Below are 8,189 nucleotides of genomic sequence, written 5' to 3' on the forward strand. Positions count from 1 at the left end.
TGAAAACCTCCAGGGATGGTGAATCCACCACCTCCCTGGGCAGCACATTCCAATGCCTGAGCACTCTCTCTGCAAAAAATCTCTTCCTAATCTCCAACCTAACCCTCCCCTGGCAGAGCTTGAGTCTGTGCCCTCTTTTCCTGCTGCTGGTTGCCTGGGAGAAGAGACCAACCCCCACCTGACTCCAACCTCCTGTCAGGGAGTTGCAGAGGGTGAGAAGGTCTCCCCTGAGCCTCCTCTTCTCCAGGCTGAACACCCCCAGCTCCCTCAGCCTCTCCTCATGGCACTTGTGCTCCAGTCCCTTCACCAGCCTCGTTGCTCTTCTCTGGACCTGCTCCAGCACCTCACTATCCTTCCTGAGCTGAGGGGCCCAGAACTGAGCACAGGATTCAAGGTGTGACCTCACCAGCACCGAGTGCAGGGGCAGAATCACCTCCCTGGTCCTGCTGACTATGCATATCCATCAACCTCTAAGGTCCAACTTCTGAACAGCTTTAATATGCTCCAAAGATAAACAGAGCTATAGTTTAGGACAGGAAATGAGGCTTCTTTTGCTGATAAAAATATGATTTACAACAAGTGTTGGGACAGAACCTTTCCAATTAAAAACACCACTTAAGCATTTTCTTTTGGCCTCAATATCAATGAAATCAGAACATCACTGTAATACTGTTTGTTAATTTTAGCTTAATTTATTAGGAATAATCCCCCTGAGCCAATAGCTGACCTCCAAAACACTCCAGTTTTCTGTGGGCTAAAAAGGAATGATATGAAATACACTGCTGTAAAATCAGCAGAGCTGCTGTGAAGTTTGTTCCTGTGCTGTCAGATAGACAAGCCTATAGCAAGTACTTAGCAGTGAGCAAATAAATATCCAGAGACCTTTTTCTAACAGACACTCTGCAACTTCAAACAGATTTCTTGAGCTAATTCACTTGTGGTATGAGCTGATAAAGCAGTGTTAATCTCCTGCCTTAAATCAAGTTTCTGTCATAAGGCCCGATTAATCTCTCCCAAGTTATCAAGTGTCTTAGTGCTAGGAAATTATATTTCTAAATTGAATTTTGTTCTATTTCAGTGTAGCAAGAAATATTTTCCAAACTTCTAATAGGAAGTGTAAACCTATGATGCCAACAGCACATTTGAATAAATAAAAACTATAATTTAAAGCCACTTTCTGCCAAGCCCCAGCATTAGAGCAAAACAAGAGAAATTGGTTACCTACAAAGAAGAAATTAAATGTAAGATTTTAAATAAAAGTGAGGCAACAGATGCTTAAGTTTTTTAACTTTTTATAGCAACTGGATTTCTTTTTTTAAAAAAACTTTACAGTCAAGCAATCTCCAGGCATTAATAAAACACTTTTTGAGCCTTAGTATATACACTTCTTCTACAAGATCTAACCTGCAGTCACCAATATTTTTAATAGGAACAGATACTCTTTACATAAGTCTGCAAAGTTAGTGCCCCTTTGTTTCATGGGAGACAAATTTACAGTAAGTAAATGTCACTGCATTAAATTTACTATGCTAAAGTTAAAATTAATAACCACAGGTGACAAAACAACTTCATTTTATGGCCAGCAATAGAGCTGCAGGGTGGATAGTGGTAGGAGGCAGCAGAATTTAACTGCAGCATTGGTAAATTTTATGGCCCTTGGTTTCCAAGAAGAATCCCACAGTCTCAGTAATGTTTAGATAGACTTGTCCCACAGACTTATTTGAATCTAATCTACTGCTGATCGTTACCATCTCACTGAGTGCACCAACCAGCACTGGTTGGGGCTTAGATCAGAAATACCTCCCCGCGTGGCCACACAGTAGTAACTCCAGAGAACCCTTATATATCAACATATGAGGATTTGCATTAGACAGAGTATTCAAAGCCACAAGGCCTGGGCACCATCACTCAATCCACATTGGCTTTGCAGCCAAACCCAAATCCAGGGGGTACTAGAGGAAGGAATCACCTTGATTTATCAGGTTTCAGATGAGCAAAGTGGATTCAATGTCGCTCAGATGCAATTCACAATAAAAAAAGCACAAAACCACCAAACCCAAAATCAAGCCATGTTTGCTATGGATTTATTCTCTCTGTAGTAATTAGATTTTTCTCACAAAATCAAAGTGAGAGGCCTTACCACAAAGCCTTTTCTTTGGGAGAGGCTGTTGGGTGGGAAGGATGAACCTATAAAGTTCAGCTGGGAAATATGGTGTAATGATTGAATACAAACAGCAAAGTTGGAACAAGAAGCATTTTAAGTGACTGCTGCCTCAAGTTTAATTTTAGCCAATCCTCATTAACTGTTCAAAAGTGACTTGCCTTAAACATTCCTGTTTTCAATCTGATGACAAGGGTCTCCAAGTCTCCTCCAACATCTCCATGATCTCCAACACTGCATTTTCCAGTATGTCCCAACCTTTAAAGCATCTATCCTCATCCTTGGAGCTGCTCATGAAAACTGGAAACAGTTGTGAAAGCTCTGTACAAAAAGGGAAATTTATTGTATTTCTCAAGGCTGATACTGGCACGAGCACAATGTATATACAGGGAGAGCAGTTTCACACCCACACAAAACACCTAACAGCAGCCAGCTGAGGAGCTATAGTGAGGTACATTTCACAGGCTACTTCTGCTGACATTGGGCTAAATAAGATTTGACACAGAGCAAAGAAGACAATGAAAGTGTTTCCACAAAACAGAGCTCTTTATTTTTGGCCTGCTTCCTTTATGGGAAATGGAAGGATTATTCTCTCATTCAATACAAAAGACAGGTAAATATGGGAGAGGGTGAGGAGAGGAAAAAGAAAAAGTAAGAGAAAGAGAAGGGCAGCTGCAGCCACCGAGGCTGGGGAGAAAGGGGGGGGCACATCCCAGAGCTGGCAAGCTTCAGGTTAGCATTGCAGCAGTTCTCCTGCAGTTCCTGCAAACAATTAGAAATTAAAGGATCCTGTTCCTGCCAATGCACATGAAGGGGCCTCAAAAGTTTTTATAGTCCCTTAGTTTTCCCATCAGGCTACTCCCACCAGATATTAATTTGATCCCCTTTTAATTAAAGCTGTTTTACTGATGCATTTGAGAGGAGTTTGCAGGCCCAGCTCTGAAGCAAATAGATGGTGCCATTCAGCAGCCTATGCACACCACATTTCTGTGGAAACTTCTTCCCTAGTTTGTCCTAGGTACCCTGTGAAAAGTAGCAGAAGGAATGTTTTCCTAAAACACCAATATTTTCCCACAAGACTTCTGATCAGAGCATTTTCCTGCCATAACTGAGATCCAGCAATAAAGAGGAATTACAGTTTTAGGACAACATAGGCAGACACACATACTCCTCTAAAAATCAGAATTTTAACAACTCTTCAAGAATACCTGTGAAAATATCTAGCGTAGGGCAGATGCTAACTCACATATTTCAGGGTACACTTTTACATGGAGAAAGATAATCTTAAAGAGAGTAAAAGGCTTCTTGAAGATAAGTGTCCTGATTTGTATTACCTGAATTCAGTAAAGATTTAGATAAGTCACTGCTCAGAACATAAATATAGCAGTTTGGCATTAAAAGGAAAGGCCAGCAATCAAAAATGGAAGGAAATGACAAAGCAGGTTATTCAAAGGTCAAACCCACACCTCCCACAGGTAGAAGAAGAAAAGGACTAGGGAAAAAAAAGGCTAACATACCAACACTAAATTCATTAGAGGAAAGAGGAATTAGACTAATTATGTCTGTATCAAATACAGCTCATTAGTGTCATATTGTATGATCCTCCTATTCCAGCAACTTCTTATACTAATTTACAAGCAAGAGACCATTTTCTTAAACAAGTCATTGATAAAAATCATGCTTTTTCCCAAAAGTTAAAATCCAAGCACTTTGGGAAGCTCAGCAAAAGTTTCTGAATAGACACTTCCCCCCACCCACCAAGTTACACGAGACTGATGGACAGGGTGGCCCACATTTGGTTTGGCCTTCAGCAGCTTTAAGGCCTTGTATCCTACAAAAGTAGAAATCAGATTAAAATGTCAGAATAATTAAGTTCCCTTACTTACTGAACTAGTACAGCTTTATGGTCCAGGATCTAAGTAAATAGCTATCCCTAAGGCAGCTAAGACAATGGATATAATTTAGATAGATTTATACTTGGCACTCCTGTTTTAGGGGTGGTAGGAGCTGATGTTTGGCATAAATCACTGTATGTCACCTTTGAAATTAGAGACCTTCAGACCCTGCAGGTTGTTTGCTGGTTTCCTCTCTTGAGGAACACATGCAGTGCAGGTAGCTTGGTGTGCAGCTGTGGGATCAGCACTGGGAGGCAAGAGGTTGTGAACTGCTGATCCTTTGCATAACACAGGGCACAGGAACGTGTGGCTCAGCCAGGTGTCTGGTCACTCAGAGACAGAGCATGAGCCAATGACCCCCAGACTTTTGCATGCTTGGACTGTGAGGGGATAAAAGCCCAGGGGCTCCTTTGTTCAGGGTCCCTCCCCAGAGGCACCAGTTCTAGCTGTTATTTTGTTATTTAGTTGTCATACCATGATTAAATTATTTTAAGGATCTGGTCATCTGAGACTCTCCATAGGAAACCTGGTCTGACTATGAGTGTGGGGTGTGTAGCTGTGAATGGGCCTCAGTCCCAGCTCAGGTGGTGCCAAAAAAAGCTGATGGGGAAGGACAAAACACTGAAGCAGAAACAAGCCTTGCAGAGTGTGTGGTTGATCCCAAGTCCTTCTGTTAGCATTTTTAGAATTGTGACTAGTGAGCACCAAACTCATTTTCAAGATAAGAGGTTTTCTAACTACATGTCTATGACAACCATCTGCCCTGTTTTGCTCCACCTGCCAGAAGGACTCAGTAGGATGAGCAAGACAGAAGAGCAACTTGACTCCTGAGGCCCCAGTCAAGGACTGTCTCCAAGGAACAGTCACCAGAATTAAACCCTGGCTAAAAATACAGACACTACATCTGGACACTTCCACATATCCCTACCAAACTCATGCACTCTGTGAGGCATCACACAGACACACAAAGGCTCTGTCCTTCCCTCAGAAGTTTACAGTCTAACTATAATAGCTTGGGCCTACATACAGAGACACAAAGCCATTTACTAAGGTTACAAAGGGGTTCAGTGGCAGACACAGACATCAAACGTGAGCTTCAGTCTCTGTGTCATCTGCCTGTCCATTGAACTTTGCTGGCTGTTAAGCACAAAGATACATGACAGAGCAAGAGCCCCTAGTGAACTCGCATCAAACCAGTCAAGACTGAGTAACAGAGAAGCTTGGTACTGGAGATAAGACACATACAGAAGCAGAAACAAAACCTATAGTCCAGCAGTGCAAGACATGGTCAAAGGTGGGTTTTTTTTCTGTAAAAGAATTAAGAAAAGCTTTTCTTCAGGCTTTTACACACACACACAAAGTGCACATGGCTATGAGCTGTAATTATACACAGTTAGAGACTTCGACAATTTTAATCAAAGTATTAATGCACCTTATGGAAAGCATAGCTTTACATTAAAGTTTATCACAGTTATTCACTCATACATGTCCATTATTTCAGTCATTCATTCATACACTTCTATTATTTCAGTCCATTTCCCTGGTAATGTTACTAGTGAAGACACAGGAAATTGTCACAAAATACACAGAAAGAGACTGTAATGAATAGCAAAGACTAACTATGTTTGCCTGATCTTTCTAAAACAGATCTTAAATTGCCACAATCCAGTCAATACTGGAGATGGAGATTCTAAATAAGCTAAAATAAAAACATTTCCACAACAACCCCCAATCCAAACAAAGAGAGGAACATGTACCTAAGTTTCATCTAACTGGATTTTCAGCCTTTGTGTGTGAAGCACATCCATGTAAAGTCATAGAATCATATAATTTTAGGGGTTGGAATGGACCTTACAGATCATCTAGTCCAAAAGCCCCTTGCCGTGGGCAGGGACATCTCCCCACTAGATCAGGTTGCTCAAGGCTTCATCCAACCTGACTTTGAACACTGCCAGGGTTGAGGCATCTACTACCTCCCTGGGCAACTTGTGCCAGTGTCTCACCACCCACACAGGAAAAAGCTTTTTCTTAATATCTAGCCTAAATTTGCCCTCTTTCAATCTGTACCTATTGCCCCTTGTCCTGTCACTGCAGCTCCTAACAAAGAGTCCCTCTCTGGCTCCCCTGTAGCCCCTTCAGATACTGGAAGGTGCTATGAGGTCTCCACACAACCTTCTCTTCTCCAGGCTGAACAGCCCCAACTTCCTTAGCCTGTCTTCATAGGGGAAATGTTCCAGATCTCTTATCAACTTCTTGGCCTCCTCTGGACTTGCTCCAACAGTTCCATGACCTTCTTATGTTGAGAACACCAGAACTGCACACAGTATGCCAGGTGGGGTCTCACAAGAGCAGAGGGAGAGAATCACCTCTTTCAATCTGCTGGCCACGCTACTTTGGATGCAGCCCAGGATCAAAAGGAGTGTGGCCAGCAGGTTGAAGGAGGTGATTGAAGTCAGGAGAACAGACACAGTAAGGAAGGCAATATTAACATTCTGAACAGACCCTTTTCAAAATAAATAGGCAAAGTAAATAAGGTGCATTTCAAAATTATGTCCAGGAGCAAAGGACCAAAAGCACAGATATGACTAATAACACCTACACATCCTGCCCACAGAGTTTACATTTGGAGCTTTCTTAAATTAGAGACACATTCAGCAGCTATGCACACCAAGGGGCTTAATGGGGAGCATCTCACCTGCACAAAAGGGAGCACTTTCTCACATGAAATCTGAAGTCGTGCCCTTTCAGCAGAAGCTTAACTTGCTTTAGGAAATACTGCCAAGAAAATCTACCTTAAAGCATGGTGATGGTGGGGGGATGCATCAAAAAGACATGTCAGCAGAAGGTTCATTCTGAGCGAGTATCAAACATGAAAAAGAAAATTCACAATTCTCCAGCAACCCTCCAGGCCAAGCCTGCCCAGTCTGCCCAGTCTCAGTGGCAACAGACTGCAGCCTTCAGACCAGGCAAGGGAGAAAAAAGGATCACATATCCAGGGAAGCACAGGCACTTTTCCCACCCACCAGCTGAATGACGTATCTCTTGTCAAAACACCCTTGTTATTCCACATTTTTACTTGGGACACGACTCACCTCTTCCCTGAGGACACTCCACTTTCACAAGTGTGTGCCTACCATTTATTTGCTCTTTTCTCTTGCTTATGGTCTTACACCTAAGAGCATCACTAATATGTGCCACAAATCAGGGGTAAAGCACAGTAGTTGTCTCCAGGCCACTTCCCCAGGCCTAATCTATTGCAGAATTTAGATTCCCTATAGTACAAACCCATCCTTTAGCTGACATCCACCTAAAAGCCACACTGCCATAACATGTACAGACATCCAAACTCCAATCAATAGCTGCATCACTTTTTTTTCCACAAAGACAGCAATTATAAGAATTAATCTAAAACAGTGCTTGTAGATTCACCTAAATATGTCAGAATAAACTTACTAGCACAGACATTCTGCGTACCAGATACCTGTGAAATCCTTGCCCATATGCATGCAAACTAGTATCATTCTTCAAGTATTCAGCTTTCTTTCTAATCCATGTAATTTGTAGACCAAGGTGTTTTTATATACTGGACAGCACTAAGGTTCAGTTTCCTTTTACCAGAGGTTATAAATTTGACTAGACAGCAACAATTGCTTTTTAATCTAAGCAAACTTATCTGTCAGAGGCAATCAGTACAGTGTAGCTATCCCAGGAGAATCCTAATAATCCCAATGAATCACTCGGCACTGTATGAAACCAAATAGTTGAACTCTTGGCACAGAATGTCACAAGCACTTAATGCAGCAAGTATATACAGCTGCAAACAGCAAGCTCAGGGACACATGCCTTCCACAGTGCTCACACTCCTGCTCAATTTCTACATCTTTCAGCATTAACCAGTTTCTAATCATATGAGCATAATTTCTTTTTTGTTTAACTTCTCATGGAAAAACATGACACACATTTAGGGATATTATTTTCTATTCCTGTCAACACTTACATGTTACATTCAAACAAAATGGTCAGGAAATGTCTGGATGAAAAACCAGGAGGGTTCTGTTGTCAAGGAAAATTTATCATTATATAGTAGTCAATGACATAAAGCAATCAAAATACCTTATACTAGGTTTCCTTAT

The sequence above is a fragment of the Acanthisitta chloris genome, unplaced genomic scaffold, assembly GCF_000695815.1.
Source record: "Acanthisitta chloris isolate BGI_N310 unplaced genomic scaffold, ASM69581v1 scaffold11006, whole genome shotgun sequence".
In the NCBI taxonomy this organism is placed as follows: Eukaryota; Metazoa; Chordata; class Aves; order Passeriformes; family Acanthisittidae; genus Acanthisitta; species Acanthisitta chloris.